Here is a 21474-nt window from a genome sequence, read left to right as displayed (position 1 = left end):
CCAGCAAAGGTCACACTGCCTATGGGCCAGGAGTGTTTGTTTCTGTTTTTGTTTTAGCCCACAGCGTTTTATTAGATTAAATGACAAAAGATGAGTGGATGTCAGGCAATGCATTTCATGTGCAGACTCTGACAGTGAATCTTAGTCACACTGCCTCATAAGCCACCCTTGTGTATTGTTAAGTATTTTCTTACCGCTATGACTCCATCATGTATCTAAGGGAAACACAGGGTAACAGCAAATACCTTGTTTTCCTTCCACCCAGGGCATATTCTCCGTGAAGTGCCGGGGCAGTGGGTGCTCAGGGAGCAGCAACCTGGTGCCACCATCCTCCTTATTCCTTGTCTTCCATCCGGCACTTAGGCCTGGCTTTCTAGGCTGCCTCAGCTTCGGGCGATGTCATGGTCACATAACAGAAGGGATGTACTCTCTTTTTACTTCCTAAGAAATACTTCCTTCAGGTCCTCTGAAGCCCTTCAGCTTAGAACATGAATGTTTTGTTTGGGCGGAAAAAACACCCCCATGTCCTACTTGTCTCCAAGTGAGGCAGCTCTGATTCTTTGTCATGACGTTGGGCCCAGCCAAACCAGTCAGGTTCAGTGCTGTTTTAAGAGCTGGCATAATTCAAGGAAAATACTGGTGTCTTCCCACCTCTAAAATGGGAATAGGACAACTGGCCTAGACCTTTCCTTGGCTTGCCAAGAACCGACAGACATGAAGGATTTCTGCTCTTAACAATGATCTCATTGTTGTCGTGTATATGTCCAGATCCCAGAGGCTATGAATCTTGGCACGTGTTGCTGAGTATGTGATCTGGGCACGAGTTGCACCTCCAGAGATGTTTATGATTGTACTTGCGCTGAAACGCCCTGGATTTAAGGCCAGAAGCCCTGGAGTTTAAAGTCGGGCCCTGCTTCTAAGCCATATGACCTTGAGCAAACCGCTTAATCTCTTTAAACTTCAGTTCCTTCACCTGTGAGATGAGGCTAAGAATACCTACCGTTCTATATCTCCACATGGTTATAAGGATCAAATGAGCCATAAAACATTTCATAGAAGAGGTGAAACTTGACCTGGGTCTGATAGGTAAGGTTTGGAAAAAGAAAGACAGAAGCATCCCTTCCTGTAGTGGGTGTGGGGTTAATTGAGTGAGCAAAGGCTTGGAAGTAGGACCCCTCATGGCCACTTTGTCTGGAGTCATGGGTTTGGGTGGGGAGATGGGGCTGCAGGAGAAGTTGGAGCCAGATTTGAGAGATCCTTGGATGCCAGGCTAGGAGTGTGAACTTCTTCCTGTAGGGAGTATCAGTTTTTGAGCAGAGATGCATGTGACTGAAGTCATGTCTGAACACAAATACAGCAATGGACTGAAAGGGACCCTGGTAGCAGAGAGACCTGTTAGGGGAACTCAGAAGAGAGCCCTCCAGTGGTTATGCCAGGAAAAAGTTCCATGAAGAAGAAATCCTAGACTCAGTGATGGATAAAATATGGGAGACAAGGGGTGAGAAATGTCAAAATGTTTCCCAAGATTTGGAGCCTGGGAGGGGATGATAATGACACACATAGTAGAAAAAGGGAAAGTGCAATGCTGAGGTGTTCCCAGTAGCAGTACTTATAATGGTAAAAAGTTGCAACAGACTAAGTGTTCGTAATAGGCAACTGGTTAAGTAAATTAAAGTACATCCATATGATAGAATATTATGTAGCCATTAAAATTATCGTTTTGAGGATAGGATGGTGAGTTTGGTTCTAACATGGTATACTTCATTGAATCGAAGCTGCCATTCAATCTTAAGATGTACCATTAAGAAATACTGCTGCCAGTTATAACTGAAGGATGCCATCAATGGTAAGACACATCCAGCTTTCAGAGCTGTTACAACGTGAAGAAATTTGTATCTTAGAATCAACAAAATATGGCAGATCTGCTGTGCTTTCAGTCCTATTCCTCTGTACCGGGTAACTGTTTTCTGTCAGGCCAGGAGGGAAGCTAGAGGGCCTGAAATTTTCTGGCCAAGCGTCATCACCATGCTACCTAGATGGTCTTTAAACCACAGATTTAATTCTAGCCAATTCTCCTCATCCAAAAAATGGGATAACAACACTTCCCATACAAGATTGTGGGAAATTAATTAAAGTAAGGACTGCAAAGTACATGTGAGCCTGAGAAGGGGTGAGTGGTGTGGGGTGGCAGCCTCATGGCTGGGGGGAGTGGTGCCTGGGTGACCCTGCCGGGTGGCGGGCAGCACAGTGCTGAGGGGATAGGGCAGCCTCCCCCTGGGCCACTTGTCTTCTGGTTGTTTCTCTGGTTATAAAAATAGCAGCTGCTCGTGGTAAAAATGTTTAAAGTAACAGAGGTCTAAAAATGAGAAAGCACCCATAATCCTATCATCTGGAGTTAGGGTAATGTGTTAGCATGTTTCCATCTAGGTTCTAGGGCTTGGGGATTGTTTTTGTTTCATTTTGTTTAGGTTTTTTGGTTTTTTACTTTTAGGCAGTTGAGATATTCCTAGCAAAGCAATCCAGTTCCCCGTTGTTTTGCCTTTTAATATGTTGTAAGCATTTTTCACGTCATATAAAAACTCTTCTTAAACGTCATTTATAATGGCTGCACGTATCCCATCGGGTGACCCCAGTGGTTCTCAGCCTTGGCTGTGGATCAGAATCACCTGTGGGGCTTTTAAAATGGCAAATGTCTGGGCCCCACTTACAGAGATTTTTATCAGGTTCCCGCCATCTGAAATCAGTGCCGAGGGTCACCACGTTGTCCTAACACTGGGCCTTTTGATTGTTGGTAATGTTTCACCATCTTAAACTACACTGTGGTGAACATTTTTATATAAATCTTCGTACATGGTCTGAATTATTTCCTTAGGCAGAATCCCTGACGTGGATTGACTGGGTCAGAGGATCGGAGTACATGTAAGGCCTTTGATTCGCAAGGCGAAGGAGAAAGCCCGTGGCCAGAAACAGGTGGTAGCCTGGAGGGGAGAGCCTCTGAGGCAGATTACAGGGCAGGGCCCGAGCAGCAGCCGGCAGTGTGGAGAACAGCCCGCGGCTGAGGGCGAAGAGAACCTGCAGGGTAAAGGGCCGGGAGGAGTGTGCATGCGTGCAGAGGGCACGCCAGTGTGACGCTGCTTAGTGGCATGCCCACAGTGTGCACCACACTGCTGTGGTGTGCTGGCTTCCCACCCAGGGCCAGCGGGTGCAGTCATAGGACTCAGGTTACTGCAAAGTCACAGAGTTTTCGTTTTTTAAAACATGAAACATGACAGGCTTGATAGAGCTCCTTTCTACTCTGCTCCCGGAGCAGCTTGGGGGACAGCTCCTGCTGAGCCCCTCGATGCCCCGCCTGGCTCTGTGGGGAGGGGCGAGCCCCAGCCTGAGAGGCGGAGATGGGCAACTCCTCCACAGCCCAGAGCTTACTTGAGATTAGTTCCTTGGTCCTTTGTTTTTTCTTTCCTACTGGAAAATCAGCTGGCTGGGGAGTCTCAAGCTTGGTCCTCTTTCCCGTGCCGGGAGGGAAGAAGGCAGCCTTCTTGCTGAGGCCCAGCCGTGTGCCGGAGCTGGGCTGCTCCTCTCCATCCATGCCCTCTGCTGTGTGCCTGTCCCAGGGTAGGAGGGCCTGTCTTGGCTCACTGGTGGTGTCTCTCTTTGGGGCGAGGTGAATTATTTCAAAAGGGTCTCCTGAGGGTCAGAAAGTGGGATGCCAAGGGTGTCCCACTACAGCCAAGTCTCCTACCAGCTCAGCAGCCTCCCACAGGGTTGAAACTCTGTTCACCTCGGAGTGCTTTGCATCCATGATCTCAGTAATTCCCCATGACTGCCCCTTCCTATCCATTCTGCAGATAGGGGATAACGGCTGCGATTGCTGGTGACTTCCTGGTAGATAGTAGAGCCAGCAGGCAGACTCAGGTCGGCCTGACTCCAAAACCCAGGTTCCTTCCAGCACACCCCCGTGCCTGTCTTTGTTCTGGTTTCCTCATGTTCCACATTAACGACTCTTCTTTCTGCGTTTCCAGCACCGGGCACAGGTCACGGCATAGTGTAGGCATCAGTGAGTGTATTTGGGAACAGCAGATGGAAGAATGGGAAAAGAAATGAAGGAACAGAGATGTGTGTGAGGCTAGGGTGGGCCCCCAGCCTCTGTTCAGTGTGCACACATTGCATCCTGTCCTGTCTTGAGCTTGGGAGGTTGCTGCTGCCTGGCAGAGGGGAGAGTGTCTGCAAATCACAAGGGCATGTGACCCATTTTTCAGTCACCCAGAGAATATCAGGTGCAAAGCCGCAGTCGGCTAAGCCAACTTGTTCTTCTCCGCTTAAGTGACAGAACCACAAGCAGCCAGGCAGCCCCATTCGGAAAAACCCCTTTATCCATGTCAGGCGGCAGCCCAGGCTCCAGCTCATTTATTTAGGCCTTTCTTGCTCTCTGACACGCCTCCTGGCAGTTGCCAGGCAACTCTGGGAGTAGCAGTGTGTGTTAGGGATTAACTAGTTAGGGCTGGGGTCCTTTTTGGCAAGAAAGGGATAAAAGACAAATGATTTTAATTGCCAGGCCAAGGATCCTTTCTCTGCTTGGTGGAAGATTGCAACTTTTGGAGGATGTGTATAGCAGTGTGGTTCTTGAATTTGCCTTGAATGTTCCCTTTTCTCTCTCCTGGGGAAAACGAATGAATTTTAAAAAGAATCTTACTTTCACCTCACTCCTTTGTTTAAAACTATATCATCATGAAATCTGAATAAAACTAACCTACCACCCTCTCTTTGAAAGACATTTCACAGCACAATGGCCTCAGTTTTACAGAACTTTCCAAAATAGGCTTGTGTCCTTTAATTTCATCTCTTTTTCTATTCGGAGTTTCTTATTTCATAGCTCATGCTACATGGAGTCGTCTTAACACAGTATATGTGAAGGTGCTTGTTTCCACTGTCTGGCTCACTGCAGGTCCTTGGTAAATGTTAGATCAAAGAGCAAACTGATGGATATTGGCTCTTTAAGATGCATCCTGTTCTGTGCCAGCATCTGTGGAAAGGCCAGTGTAGACGGAGCACTATGAGAGTTGTTTGTGCAACAAGCTTGCGCGGCTCTTTCTGGGTCAGCCTCCTGGCTGGGCTTCCCCAGGATGAATGGAGCACAGCGCCTGCCCACAGGGAGCGAATGCTGAGGTAGGGGCAGTAAACAGCCAGTCGGTGTGCTGTGAAGGAGGCTGTAAAGGCAGCAGCCGGCTCCTCCAGTCCTGCTTGCCTAGTCCATTCCAAGAGACCCAGCTTCCAGATGCAGCTGTGGGTACGCGGCGTCATCCACCTTACAGCGCCTGATTTTGCACATGATTCTGCTGAATCATATTTATCCGCCTAAAACCCCTTGAAGACAGAGAAGTTAAGATAAAAGCAGATTGATAGCCTGGCTTTCAAGCATGAACGGACGAGGCTGTGTTGAGCAGGTCGGAAAAACACCGTATATATCTGTCTCCTGGCTGAGTAACACCATTGATCTCGTGGTTTAAAAAACAACAACTGTATTTATATGTGTTTTTAGTGTAACAGAAAATATAAAAATATTTAGAAACTAGAAAAATTAAAACATTACCATAGTCCCACTGAACTAACACAACTACCTCAGCTACCTTTTGTATATTCTCTTTAGTTATTTTCTGTTATGCAAAGTGTTTACATAGCTGCTGTCAAATCTAAGTTAAAAGTTTGGTTCTCCTCCATTTGACATTATATCATATGCATTTTTACATAGCTGCAGAACATTCTATCAAGTACAGCTACCATAATTTCCTTAACCACTTTCTCATGTGGGACATTTAGGTTGCTTTGAATCTTTTGGTATTATAATTAATATCCCACTAAACATCTTTGTGAATAATGCTTTGAAATGCTATATTTTGAAGCCTTCTGAGTAGAAGAAATACAAGTCTGTTGCAGGATCCTGACTGTGGGTGCCGGCTTGTCACAACATGGTAAGGAAGCAGATTTCCATTGACTCAGCCTAAGAGCAGCTCAAAATGGAAAGAATGAAGAACCTTCATGGGGTGCGCTCCTTGCCCTCCACGTAGGCGAGCGAAGGATACCCAGACATATATAAGGATATTACTGATTTGTGAGTGCCTACATCTAGTGCTAAAAACGGTTAGAGGAAGCTTAAAACAATATACAGTACAGCAAGACAAGAGATGAGAAGTGAGGAAACCAGGGGAAAAGGGGACTGAGATGAAGCCTGGAAGGGGCTGGTGTGGTGCCTCTGTGCTGGCTCTCGGGTTCTCCACACAGCTTGGGAATGGTGGGCTGGGAGCCAAACCCACGTCTGTCCTCAGAGCCCATGCTTTTTTTTTTTTTTTTTTAAATATTTTTAAATTTTAATTTTAAATCCATAAAATTTGCCATTTTAACCATTGTTAAGTATACAATTCAGTGGCATTAATTATATTCACAATGTTTTACAAGCACCATCACTATTTTTAAAACTTTTCATCATCCCAAACAGAACTCTGTACCTATTAAGCAGTAATTCCCCATCCCCACAGCCCTTGGTAACCTCTGATCTATTTTCAATCTCTATGAATTTGCCTATTTTAGATATTTCATATAAGCAGAATTATACCGTATTTCTCCTTTTGTGTCTGGCTTATTTCACCTAGCATAATGTTTTCAAGGTTCATCCACATTGTAGCATGTTCAGAACTTCATCCCTTTTTAAGGTTGAATAATATTCTACTGTATGTGCATACCACATTTTGTTTATCCATTCATCTGCTGATGGATACTTGGGCTGTTTCCACCTATTGGCTGTTGTGAATAATGCTGTTATGAATATTTCTATACAAGTATCTGTTTGAGTCCCTACTTTCAGTTCTTTGGGATATACACCTAGGAGTGGAATTGCTGGGTCATATGGTAATTTTATGTTTAATTTTTTGAGTAAGCAACAAATTGTTTTTCACACAGAGCCCATGTTTTTTAAGTGGACGTTGGTATGTTTGTGAAGCATGGATGTGTACCTATGAATATTCTGTAGGAAAAGTTTGTGAAAGATTTTCTTCTTTTCCAGTTTATTTTAGGCAAGCAGATAGGGAAGTATAGCCAAAACCTACAGGCCTGTACTAAAGAGATACGTTGACAGCAGGCATCTATGGTGGATTAGAAAAGGGGCTGATAACTTACTGTTTACCACTTCTTTTCATTTTAGTGTTCCTCTCAAGTCATAGGATCTTGTCCTGGGAATGAAGAAGGCACAAGGGGAAGCACTCCCACCACTGGGACTCTGGGGACCACCACTGTAACTCTGTGGCTCTAAGTGGCTAAGGAAGCCACTGAGTGTGATAGAAAAAGTGTAGTCTTTGGAATCACCTGGGTTTTAATCATGGCTCTGCCGTCTGTCAGAAGATGACCTTGGAAGTCACTTAACCCTCTGAGCCTCAATTTTCTCATCTGTAAAATGGAAATAATGCCTACCTTATAGGACTATTGAGAAAAATAGCAATGATGTGTGTAAAACACCAGCACAGTGTTTTTGCTGATAGTAGACATCAACCAAATGATAATGACCATTCCTGGGTGACAAGAGGTAAAGGAGGAGAGTGAGACTGCCATGTTCTAGAACCAGTGGTGGCCGTACTTGTTCAGCAAGTGTCCGACTACCTGAAACTATTCAAAACACAATGAGATTCTGGTTCGTTTATTCCTATATTTTGAAGTAACTGTGAAAGTTTTGCTTTAATCTCAAATGATACATAAAGGATGTATAAGAAATCACATATTTAATTATTTCCTTCAATATTTATTTGATAGTTATTCATTCATGTTATTGCTCACCAGCACTTACAGGCAAATGGAGGTGGTAGGTACCAAGGGTTTAAAATTAAGAAATGCATTATAGTCAATTTTAAATATACATAAGAGAAAATATAATTGAGAATCTTTTTTTCTATTTCATCAGAACTTTTTTTGTCTATTGGGAGAAGATGACCATTGTTTGGTCTTGGCACGAAATCTCCACCACTCACCTCCCAGGGGCACTGATGTTGGTCACAGTTTGGGAGTCCTGGCACCTTGGAGCCACACAGTGAATGCTCGCTAAACTGAGAACCATTGTTCTAGAAGTAGACTGCCTAAGTAAAAAGTAGGTCCTTAAGTGAGAGAAGATGAGAACTGGCAGGAAATCCACTTAAACAGGATGATCAAGCTTAACTGAATGATTTCAAAGAGCATCACTGAATATGATCAAAATGAAATTCCCATATGTTCTAAGATACTTGAAAAATAAAACACAGCTAGTGTATCTTAGACTATCCAGGAGGAATTCTAGGCTGTAACTTGATCTCATTTGATAATCCTGTCTTACTTTGCTCCGATGGGATGGGACCATGTTTTGTACTCCTTGGTGTCCCTCGCATAGTCTAATATTTAATAAATTCTCGTTGAATGTTTGTTGAATGAATGGATGAACAAATCAATGAGTGATACGTGTTTTACCATGCTATGCATCAGAAAGACTGGTGATCATATTTCAGTGTTGCACAATATAGATGCTTAGTTAAAAAAAAAAATCACGGCTTCATCTTAGAGCATGAGAAGAAAATCTGACACAAACCCCACACCATGAGTGTGTAAGTGTAAAACAAAGGCACCACCCAGCAGCTTCACAGTCGCTCCCCAGAGACAGTCAGGATCTGGAGAGGGTCTCTCTCTGTGAAATCACCGTGTGCAGTCAACATTCAGCTCTAGCTAGGAAGATACAAGAGATGACGATATGAGTGGAGTAAGCTGAATACATTGTGGCAGTTTTAAATACCATATCTTTGTGGAAGCAGTGGCAGAGAGAAATGGTTGCTGTTACCAGTGTTTTAAGTCAAATGATCTCACTTGAGAGTCTTTTCCTTTTTCAATGAAACTCTGAAAAGGAAAACTTTCTGATCCATTTTCGAGCAGTGATAACATTTGACAATTTAGAGCCTGAAACAGTGATATATGACTTCACGTACATAGCTAGACTATGAGCTTCTTAAGAACAGAATTTTGTCTTTTTCTTTGTTTTAGCCCCAGCACACAGTAGAGGCTCAGTACCATAAGATGGAGCGATAATGTTCTATGGAAGGACGTTATGGTATTGATGATGATTAGAGGAAAAAATGTAGATTTCCTTCCTTCTACCCACCACCTTGGACATGCCTCCATACTGAGTTTCTATGGGGTATGGATACATTCTCAGAAATATACAGGTACAACACATTCACTCTCATGCTGCTCTTTCTCAGAGAAATGGAAGCCTGCTCTGGAATGCAGTGGAGGGTTGTGATTACTCATGTGTCCCCGGCACAGAGCCTGACACGTAGAAGGTGCTCAATAATTATCTGTGGAGTGAGTGAAATTATAATAGTCCTTAGTTATAACATCTTTCGTTTTTTGAGAGCTGAAACAGTTTTGTTAATTGAATCAAGACTTAGTCTCAAGAAAAAAGAAAATAATATGAAGCATTTATTATATGCTAGACTCTTTACATATATTCCCTTATTTGATTTTTACAGTCCCCATATAGAGCGAGTGGTGTAGCCCCATTTTACTGATTGAAACCAAGGTTGTGTCACATTTTTAAGAAGTGGCAGAGCCAGGATTCGGAGCCTCCATCTGCCTGATTCTAGCAGCCATGCTCTTTCGTCTGACCACTTGCCACAACGTTGATTACCATATGGTCCATGTTATGTACAATTTGAGGGCATTTCAGAAGAAAACTGAGCTGGTCTCCTCTTCAGAGTCAATGTCTCTAATCGGTGCAATTGTTTCTTGAAAAATACAGGTTAAACCAACACCATTTATAAACTATTTTGCAAAGGGGAAATGTCAAAATTTTAGATATCTTTTAAAAAACATTCCTTCAATAGATAATTTTAATTGCCTAATATTTTGTTGTTTAAATATTTGATATTTATGATGATAATTGGATGAAAAAGTGAAACATTTGCCAGTGCAGGCCTCCCTCCTCTTTTCCTGGGCTGACACCTAGTGGTGAGCTTTCTCGTGGCAGTGTTAATCCAGGTGCTAAGCTTTCTTCACGGTAGTTGTGTTTCAGTTGATTTTACGATTTTTAAAAAATCAGTTATTTTCATTATAATAAAAGTAACTATACTAATATAATGGTTAATTTATTAGGGATCATCATAACAATGGAACTTTGATTTAATGTGAATTTTAAGTCGATTATAATCCAGCCTTGATAGCAGGAAATGATACAACTATTTAAAATCATCGGGACTTGTTCCCCCCGCAAAGCTGCCTGGGTGACCACCCTGCCCTGGGCACTGGCTTGCACACACTGAAAAATGAGACTCAGTCACTGTTCTTAAGGATGGTGCAGGGCAGAGACAGAGAGTTGCACTAAGGTGTGGTCACTGCTGTCGTAGAATGTGGTACAAGGTGGTCCGAGTGCAGGACGAGTCACTTCCACCTGGATGCTGAGGGAAAGCTTCCCAGGGAAGGCTGCACCTGGGATGATGCATTCCAGAAGGAGCTGCAGTTCTGCAGGTGCAGGGGCAGAAAGGAGCTCATGCAAAGGTGGGGGGCCTTGAAACTACACAGCCCAGCTAGGTACTGTGAGCAGTCATGTGGCTGGAGCACAGATAGGAAGAAGGAGTGTGGCTAAGGATGAGGTGGAGAAGGGGTCAGCTCCTGTCCGTGAACGACCTAGAAGGCCACAAAAGGGTTTTAGCACTAATACCATAAACCAGCATTTCTAGAACAGTGTTCCTTGAAATGTTAGGTCCACAAGGTGTCAATATGTTTTCTGATCATATAAAATTTGGGATTGTCGCATATTGCATACTGTTAACTCTTTTTTTTTTTTTAAAGATATTTACAATGCACGTTACTGAAGCCCTGCTGTAAAGAAATCTAGTTAACTTTGTTTAATCCAGCATTTTTCAAAACCCTTTTCCCCCACAAAAGACCTCTTAACATTCCATGCATCCACTGCTCACCACAGTTTGGGAAATGCTGCTGTAGCTAATGACTGATGATGAATTTTTCTTGCTCTAAGGCTATGGAATTAGGATACTGTGTTCATTCTACCACAGCCTCATTGCTATGAACCTCAGTAAAAGAAAAGCATGTTCCTCTTTCAAAGTGTTTCTTGTCTGGCCAGACAGAGGTTTGTGGCCAACAGGTGGTCTTGAGACAGAGCCCAGCCATCATTCAGCTTTCTTAGCTCAGGACCACAGGCTGCCAATTGGTCCCCTCGGTCCAGCAACTTGATCAGTGTGTCAGTCAGGACCTAACCAGGATAACAGAAACCACTTCAGGTGTTTACAAGAGGGAAAATAATTCAAGGAAATGGTTCTCCAACTGATAACCAAGGAGCTGAGACTCAGAAGAGGGCAAAGAGGTAATCCAGAGATTAGCAATAGCAGAAGTGGTGGTCCTGAGTCCAGGGCCAGGGTCACCAGACTAAAGCTGGAAGCTGCGCATCTGAGCAGTAGACGCTTGAGTCAGCGGGGAGGGAAACTGCTGCTGGACAACCCACCCACGCAGAGAAAGAGAGGAGAAACACTCAGCCTCTCCCTTCCATCCTCCTAATCGCTCACCAGGGCCTCACATGTGCCAAACCAAGCAGGAAACCAGCTGACCTGGGAGCCCAGGGAACTCAGCCTCCCTTCTATGCAGAAGAGAGCAGAAGAGTAGAGAGTGGGTCTGAGGTCAGACAGGCTCAGAACCAGCACTACCAGATCCCAGATATTAAGGCTGTGCAGTGACCGCCCAACCCCCACCCCCGGCAAATAATAAGCAACATGTGAGGTTAAAAGCCCGTTGACTTAAAGTTAGACCTGGTACCAACCTGGAATCTGCCTCTTCTCAGCTGTGTGACTCTAGGTAAGTTACTATACCTTTCTGAACCTTATTTCCTCAACCGTGAAATAGGGAAGAGAATCTACTTAACAGGGCTTCCTACTTCACAAGGCTTCCTTGACTTATGCCTGGCTAGTTTCTATTTTATAATGAAGCAAGAGCAGGGTATTTAAAACTTTTGGGGCTTAGCCTGGAGCTAACAGGAGTATTGGAAATCCACATATGTTGATCAACTACTCCAAACTTCAGTGAATTGGCTGATGTTTTATTGGCTAGCAATTATTACCTAGTAGATGTCTAATTTCTTAATATATTCACTTCCTGGGGGCGTTGGAGTAGGGGGAAGCTTGTAAAATGTGCAGTGGAATTTTCAAGTGTTGGAGAGGTACTTGGCGTGTATTGTAGTTATCAGTTCAGTGCAGGCTGAAGAAAATTGAGATTCCAGGAGAGCTGCCACTTAAGAGATGTGAAACCTTGGGACTCACTTCCTCCCTGAACCACAGGTTTTTCATTTGTTGTATGGGGATAAAAATGCCACCCTCATGAAATTATTTTCAGAATTGAATGAGATGGCAAATGTAGAGTCCTTGTTCTCTGTGATCTTCCCTGCTCTCCACAACAGGCTATGGAGGCAGCCTCTGTTTTATCCAGTGAAGACCCAATGCACTGGCTGTCACATTCCATGGAGGTGTGGCAGGATTTTTGGAAAGCCTTTAACCAGAGATTATTTATGTTTGGGTTGCTGGTCCCTGTTAGTGATGTGACCTGGCAGGTCTCCACTCACCCTGTTCTCGTCAGTCACAGGTCGCTGGCATTATTCATAAGCCGTTTGCTTGAGACCTTCTTTGCTGATATTCCTACTGTGGTGCATTTTTGCTCTCATCTTCACATTAAATGGTCTGTAGGTTTTGAGGGTGTCTTGAGTAAGTCAATTGCCAACTTAAAAGGTCATTATTCTTTGAAGGAGAGCTTTTATCCTGAGTTGATTAGTTTTATCCTTGGTTGATGAGTGTTATGCAAAAGAAATATGGGAGGGAAAACCCTGGTATCCATTGAACCCCTACTTCTTGCCCTATACTTTTATTTTCTTGGTTAAATGTACGTGGTATTATCCCTGGTTTGATAGATAAAGCAGAGAGTGGAAATCATTTAAATCAACAACTTTGAACAAACATTTATGAACACACTGCTATGCTGGACACTGTTCCAGGTGCTTGGAGATATAGCAGTGAACAAAATTAAGTCCCAGCCCTCGAGTCTCTTATATTCTAGGTAGACACAGATAGGAACCAAAGATGAAAGTCAATATATAACGTGTCAGGTGGTGATAAGTGTTGTGCAGAAAAAGAAAGCCAAGGAAGGGGATCGAGAGCCCCCAGATGTGGTGGGTGCTGGTGAGAGATGGAGCAAGGTTTGGGAACTAGGTCTGGCTGCCTCTAGAACTCATGCTTTTTTCCACTGGTCCCATGCTGCTTCTGATCCTCTTTGGTGATGATTTCCGGCATCTAGTGAAGAAACATGAACTCGAGCATCTTGCTTCTTAGTCTGGAGTTGATGATTCAATGTGTCAGGGTGGTGACTTTGCATTCCTAGGGTACAGAAAACATTTTTGCTGCACTCCCTGCCATCAGCAGCATGTAGCTGTGTCTTTCATCTCTCTGGTTTCCCAAACTCATTTAATCTGGATGCAGAAAGCATCTTGCCAGTTTGGACTCAAGCCCTAGTGCTGGAGAGACCAATCTGTCCTAGAGGAGGGTCTCTGTGACTGCTGGGCTCAAAGGAGCTTATTGCCTCTTTTCTCTCTACTTCCAAGAAGTAACAAATAGTTATAGCTAGTAGTTTATGTAATCTTAGTATCTGTTTCTTCATCTTTAGTATTCAGTAAGTCAGGTTAATTCTGTAAGTAGATACTGGGCACCAAGAGATGGGTCCAATATGGAACCTGCTCACAGGAGTCAGATAGACCTGAGTTCCACCTTTCTATTTGTGTAATTTTGAGCAAGTTAATTAACCCCTTGGTGCTTTAGTTTTCTTATCTGTAAAAGGGAGAGAACAAATGTAATCTGCCTCACAGGATTGTTGTGAAGATGAAATGAGACAGTATAGCATGGTGTGCGGACATGGAAAGAGCTTAGTATTAGGTGGGGTTTTTTAAAAATAAACTTTATATTTTAGAGCAGCTTTAGGTTCACAGCAAAATTAAGTGGAAGGTACAGAGATTTCCCATATACCACATGTCCCAACTCATGCATAGTCTTCCCCGTTATCAAACAATATTAGTTTTTAAATATATAAAAATAACTTTTTAATTTGTTGCTGAGTTTTCTCTACATTCTCTCCTATGAGGAAACAGTGGAGTAGAAATGAAGTTTTGTTTTTCAAAGTGAAGACAGTATATGTATTTTAATGAAAAAGATAGTAGGAATTCTCATCATGATGACACTGTTTACAAAGAAACGTTGACATTCAGTCTTGACAATATTTCCCTCTAGATAGGTATCATTATACATTTAAAAAAAATTTTATTGTGGAACAGATAAAGAAAATGATCTTAATTAAATGAATGGCTTAACGAATTATTATAAGACCAGCACTGCCCAGGACAAGAATCAGAGCTTTACTGCGCACCCCAGAAACCTCTTCCATCAAAACACTTTTCCTCCTGCCAAAACCATTCTGACCTTCATTATTTTTAAAAAATAGTTTTATTGCCCAAATATTTATCCCAAGATGCTATAGTTTAGTCTTGGCCATTTAAAAAAATAATATGACTTTTACTTCTCTTTTAACTTATATGTTCCTCCTCCACCCCTTGCATTTCGTTACAAGTTATTTGTTGAAGAACCCAGACTTATAGAGTTTTCCACAGTATGAATTTTGCTGATTGCATAATCATGGTGCTGTTCGCCATGTTCCTCTGTCCTCTGTATTTCCTGCTAATTGGCAACTGGATCCTGAGATTGCATAGACTCAAGTTCATTCCCTTTCGCAAGACTGCAGGTGGTGTTTGGGAAGACTATAGGAGGCATGTCAAGTCTGGTTGTGTCTCTTTTAGTGATTTTTAGTAGCCAATGATGCTTAATGCCTATATCTGTTTATTGATTGGGAATTGCAAAATGGTGATGTTCTAAGTTTATCTTTTTTTTTTCATTTATTAGATGGAATATTTTTACAAAGAGACACTTTCCTTCATTTACTATTTTGTTACTCAGTGTTACAGTTCGTATAGCAAAGACAAGATAAATGCTTGATTCTTTCCCTGTATTTATCAGTTTTTAATATAATGAATTAGTTCCCCAACATCCTCAAAATGTGACAGTTCTTTTGTATATGTATTGTTATGACATAGTGGATTTAAACATGTTTGATGGGCTTGGGTCCATTGCAATTATTATTGTTACTGAAATTCAAACTGTCCCATCTTTGGCCAGTGAGAACTTCTTCAAGTTGGTGCCTGAGTACGTTTTTTTTTTCATGACCCTAGTAGTCTTTGAGAGCGCCTTGTTATCTGGTATTACAAGATGTTCCAGGCTCATCTTGTACGTTTCCTGCTCTCAAACCTGGAATCAAACATTTCTTCAGGAAGCACTGGTTTCTTTTAGTGAGAAATAATAATATCTCAAGGCCACAACCTGGGTGCTAAGGATACTCACTGCTACTGGGTTGGTCATTGTTTCCAGCCTTTCCAGTGGGCAGAGCTGGGAGAAACACACACGCACACACACACAGATATATGTTGGTACTTCCAATTCAAATTCAAGACTACAGAGCTTTTGCTTAACCTCTTCTCTATTACATTTGTATTCCTTTCTCCCATACTGAGAATTCTGGTTCTCAAGGGCACAGGGGATAACAGAATTACAATATCCCATAATTACTAATATATTTTTGTACACAGCAGCCTCAGTAAACAGTACAAATACTACCACCAGCATGATAACACAAAATCTCCTAACTTTTTTTGTATATTTCTCCCTATTCTCCCCCCAGATTTTGGCCAGTTGAACTGTATTGACACTTCTGGAACATGCAGCCATTACACACTATACTCTCGCCCTTTCTGCCCTCCTTTAGTCTCTGTCTTCAGGGGACTCCAACCAGTTCTGATGGTGATGTCTCTTCAGTCCTGTTGTCTGAAACTTGCTCCCTAGTAGATTCGTTAAGAATGCTCATGGGAACAATATTCCCTCCATTGTGAAAGGTTGGTGATAATTTTTCTGTATCCTTTCCATAAGAAAGTCAGTTTTGCTGGATATAAAATCCTTGGTTCATACTTTCTTTCTTTGGATATCTTAAATGTGTTACTCCATTTTCTCCTGGCAAAATGTGTTGCTGTCAAAGTCTGATGATAATTGTAATTTTCTTTCTTTAATAAGTCACATATTCTTTTTTATTAGATGCCAGGGATTTTTTCTCTTTCTTTTAAAGTCTAGTAATTTTATTAGACATTCTTGGATGGTCATTCTAGGTCTGTAGTATCAGGTGTATAATGTGGTCTTTCAGAATATTTGAAGTATGTAATTTCTAGTCTTTTATTAATTTCAAGAAAATTTTCTTGAATTACAGGTTTTTAGCCTCAGTTCTGTTCTTTTGCTTTATTTTTCTTCTGGGGCTCCAATTATTTGTATATTCAATCTTCTTTGCCTATATTCAATATTTTTCACTTTCTTTAAAATCTTTTTTATCTATTTCTTTTTTCTTTTTTAACTTTTTATATTATTATTGAGATAGAGTCCTCTTTATTTTTTATTTTTAAAGCTTTTCTCTTTTTCTTTTGTTTTTCTTAAAGCATTATCTGTTGAGTTGGTTTGTTCTTATAGTCTTTCTAGTTTAGTCTTTATTTCTGAAAAGTTTTGCTTTTATTTCTAATTCTTCCTGAGTTCTATCCCCTCATTTATAAGTTTTTATAATTCAGATATATGTTGTTCTTTCTTGTCTTGTATAATTTTCTTAATGTCCTTAACTCATTTTGACATAGTAGATTGCAATTTTAATCTATTTTGTGGGTGTGTCTTTCAGGCTTGCTTTCATTGTCTACAGGGATGTTATTCTGTTCCTTTTTTTGTTTTTCTTGTGGTAACTTTGTGTAGGATTTGACCTTAGTGCTTTTATGTTCATTTATTTTTAGGTGAAATTAGTTTTCCTAACTTTAGAATGAGATGGAGTTTGAGTAAGCCTTTCTAACTTCACAGAGCTCCCTCTTCTGTCATTTTTCGTAGTGTTCAAAAATTTGGCAGCTGCTTTCTGAACTTTTCAGACTGTTCCCTTCTCCCACTTGGATCTAGACCTTCCTTTCCTTTCCTCTCTGTTGTCTCTGTCCTGCCCAATCTTGACTCCATCCCAGCAGCTTCTCTCCAGTGTGGATCCCTGTCCTGGAAGGGAGTCCTGATGCATTGTTTCAAGAGTCCATAGGGGTTCCTAGGGCTCACAGGGGCTAGACCACTCCAGCCCCTCCAGTCCTTATTACTGGAGGCCCCTTGCAATCACTGCTGTTGCAGAGGTCAGATCCCTCCTAGTTTCAGCTGCTGTTCTTACATTGCTTTCTGCAAGGCCCTTTGGCTGTTTTGAGATTCACTTGTCCTCAGGTCTGTTAACGCAGGTGCCTACACCAAGCAGGTCTGTTGGTAGTTTGCAGTGTTGATGGTTTGTACTCACCTGCTTGGATTTTGGGGTCCATTGTTCACCTAGTTTTGTTGTAAATGTTACACGTGCGTTTGAGGTTTTGCTATCTAATTATTCTGCCTTTTTTATATGGGGATTTGAAGATATTGAAAAAACTCGACTACTGCTACTACCAACTCATAGCAACTCTGTATAGCAGAGTGTAACCCTGCCCGGTCTTTTTGTACCTTCCTCTCACCTTCTGGCACTGTATCAGACAATGCTCCACTGCTAGTCATAGGGTTTTCATGGCTAATTTTTTCGGAAGTGGGTGGCCCGGTCCTCCTTTCTACTACTGCTACTACCATCACCAAATTCCCAGAATCCTCTTTTCTGTTTTTCCATTTTTTCCTGAGAAAAGAGGTAAAATATCTTCCACCAGTGTAGCAAGTGCCCTCATTGAACTTACATTCTACTGGAGGAAGACAGGTAGTAAACACAAACCAAAAATGGAAGAAGATGAGTTCAGATAGTGGTGGGTATTATGAAGAAAAGAAAACACTGTAAGGAGTAGCGAGTGATTGGTTTGAGGGGAGTGGGGAAGTGCTTTTTGCTTTTTTGGTGCTCTTCTCCAGGGAGGTGGCATCTGAGCTGCAACCTGAATGATGAGAAGTAACAGGTATACAGGTATCTGGGGTAAGAGCCTTCCAGGCAGAACAAACAGCAAGTACAGAGAACCGAGGTAGGAATGAGCTGGGCCCATGTTAGGGACAGAAAGCAAGGCCGTATGGCTGAAGCAGAGTGAACCTGGGGAGAGTCATAGGAGATGAAGTCAGAGAGGTAGGTGGGGGCCAGATCGTGAGGGACCTTATGGGCTCTGGAAGAGTTTGGATTTTAATCTAGATATAGCGGAAACCATTGGAGGGACTTAAACTAGAAGAGTAGCATGATCCAGTTTAAGAAGCTTGTTTTGGCTGCTGTGTGGGGAAGGAGCTGAAGGGGCTCCATAATAGAAGTCAGGGAACAGTCGAGGGGCCAGGGGAGAAACCCCTGTGGCCAAGTGGAGATGGAGAGGAGTGGTCAGATTTGTGGGTATTTGGTGACAGGACTTGCTAATGTGTTGGATGAGAGAAAGAGAAGAATCAGGGATGTCTTTTAGGTGCCAGATCTATTTCCAATTTTTTGTTGTTTTGAATCTTATTTGTCAGAGAAGGTCAGGTAGAACTTTGCTCCTAAACAAATAAATAGGTACTATAAAGCCAGTGTGAAAAACAAGCCACAGACTGAAGGAAGATACTTGCAACTTTAACTGACAGAGGCTTGGTTTCTAGATTATATAAAGAATTTCTGTACATCAATAAAATTAAAATAGGGAAAAGATATGAACAGACATTTCACAGGAGAGGTAACATGAATAGTTCATAAACTTAATGAAAATATGTATACTCAATCTCACTAATAGATCAAGGAAACAGAAGTTAAGACCAAGGCATCATTACATTTTACACAAATTGGCAAAAATTAGGGAGTCGGATACTTACATTGGTGACTATCTAGAGTAATAGGAGCTCTTATTTTGCTGGTTAAAGTTTAAATTGGTGCCTCAATATTAGAAAACAGTTTAGCGTTATTTTTGTAAAGTTGAAACTCTTGCCCATTTGGGCTAGGAAAAATGTACAAAAATTTCCACAGCAGCAAAAAACTAGAAACAAATCAAATACACATTGAAAGGTAATAGGTAAATTATAGTAGATTTACATGCTGAAATATTATACAGCCATGAAAATTAGTGAATTAGTGAAGCAACAACATGGATGAATCTTAGAAACACATAGTACAATACTGATTTTTAAGACTCAGTAATAAGCAAAACTAAATATTATTTAGGCCACGTACACATGTGATAAAACTGTCTTTAAAAAAACACTTTAACCCGGGAAGTGGGGGTGGGGGGTGGGCACAAGGGGTGAAGGGAGTCATATATGGGGTGATGGACAAACAAAAATGTACAACCCAAAATTTCACAATGTTAGAAACCATTAAAACATCAATTAAAAAAAAAAAAACACTTTAGGGAGTGAGAAACACAGAATTGAGAATAGGAGTTAGTGAGGTCTGGGAGAGGGGCAGGAGGAGACAGTGGAGGGATACCAATGCGGTGCAGTGCTTTGATGTCTCAAGTTAGGCATTAGGTTCACAGATATTCATTTTATTATTATGCTACATAACTTAATACAGGTTATGTATAGTCTTTCATATGTAAATATAAATTACATGATAAATTAAATGCAACTCAATGGAATTACAAAATAGATAAAGTGCTCGTAATTCCCAAATTCTGTAATTTCACAATATGTTGAAAATCCAGCTCAGAGATTGCAAGGTCTGACTCCTTCTAGTGTATCACATTTCAGACTTCCCAAGGACCCTGAAATATGGCTTGACCCAGTATCTTGAGGTTCTGGGTTTCCTCGGTGGCCGTGGAAGTGAGGGGGTGGCTCAACTTGAATGTTCTCCAAGTCATTCTTTCCCAGGTTTTTAGTAACTAAACACGGAAAGTCCAGTTCACAGCCTTCACCCTTTATTGGCCTTTCTAGGAAGAAAGAATTCATAAACTCTCTTGGACAAGTAGATTTCTCCCTGTGGCTTTGAACAGAGAGTCTCAGAATGATCTGAGGGTCCCCCTCCGTGGCGGTGGCATCATGCACCCTATTCTAATGCCTACCTGGCTAGTGGGAACACTCCCTCCAATTCTAGCACTTTAGACACCACACAGGATGGGTACACACAGAGAAATCACAGTCACCAACCCCAAAACTCCAAGAGGTTTGTCTTTTTTTTTTTTTTTTAATTTTTTTTGTGTGTGTGAGGAAGATCAGCCCTGAGCTAACATCCATGCTAATCTTCCTCTTTTTGCTGAGGAAGACCGGCTCTGAGCTAACATCTATTGCCAGTCCCCCTCCTTTTTTCCCCCAAAGCCCCAGTAGATAGTTGTATGTCATAGTGGCACATCCTTCTGCTTGCTGTCTGTGGGATGCAGCCTCAGCATGGCCGGAGACGTGGTGCGTCGGTGCGCGCCCGGGATCCGAACCTGGGCTGCCAGCAGCGGAGCGCGCGCACTTAAGAGGTTTGTCCTTTTGCACTGCGTTTACAGCACTGGGAATGGCAAGTCGGCTTTGGAATCTGAGAGAGTCAGGCTGCAGTGTGGTATCATTTCTTCCTCTATTATTTAGAGGATTATGAGGAATTCTTTATTCTTTAGAGAAATAATGGCATTGTTATACCATTTCTTCTTTTCTTATTTAGAACCTTCCTGTTCTAAATCTTAGAATGCCAAAGGATAGCGGAATGTTCTGTAGATTCTCTAGCCATGTTTTTGGTGGGCTGAGAGTAAGTAAGTGAATGAATGGATTTGTGCCATTTTCTTTTTAGTCAAGATAAAAATCCGGGTGGGAAAAAAAGTCCACCACTAAAATGAGTGAAAGCATTTTCAAAATGTTTTTTGAAACATATATTGAGCGCCTACTGTGTGCTTGATACAGAGCTCGTCTCTCTACAACCACATGGCGCATAAGTGGTAGACTTGTGATTCAGATTCAGGACTCAGCTCTGTAGAAAATGTGCGTTCCCTTTTGCAGGAGAAACATTTCAACAGCAGAAACTGAGGAAGCCAAAGTGAGACAGTTAAAAATATTAACTTGTAACCCTGCAATTTCTACATAAAATGTCTTAAATATCCTTGTGTGTGGTGATTATTGTATGTGAGTGACAGCCTCTGGATAAAGCGGTGACGGCCACTCTCTGCATTGTTTGTCCGTGTCTGAGAGGTGGCTTCTTGGATTCATGCTCTGCCCTGGGCTGCAGCCTCACTGGTTCCTTTTTTGTTGATTAACACACATTAGAACCCTTGCAATTCTTAGAAGACACACTGAGATTGGGGGAGAGAGTGTAAGATTTAGAGTAAAACAGACAGGAGTTCATATGCTAGCTCAGCTTCCTTATCTGTAAAATAGGGACATTTACGCCAACTTC

The 21474-nt window shown here is 42.0% G+C and overlaps 1 protein-coding gene across 4 annotated transcripts in view; it reads left to right on the top strand.

The window, feature by feature from the left end:
• DENND1A (DENN domain containing 1A) overlaps window positions 1–21474 on the top strand; it is a 502861-nt gene that overhangs the window by 342187 nt on the left and 139200 nt on the right. The gene's annotated exons all lie outside the window — the stretch shown is intronic.

This window comes from Diceros bicornis, chromosome 28, assembly GCF_020826845.1.
Source record: "Diceros bicornis minor isolate mBicDic1 chromosome 28, mDicBic1.mat.cur, whole genome shotgun sequence".
NCBI classification, from domain to species: Eukaryota; Metazoa; Chordata; class Mammalia; order Perissodactyla; family Rhinocerotidae; genus Diceros; species Diceros bicornis.
Note: the sequence above shows the minus strand (reverse complement) of the source record. Positions and strands in the feature narration are given on the sequence as shown.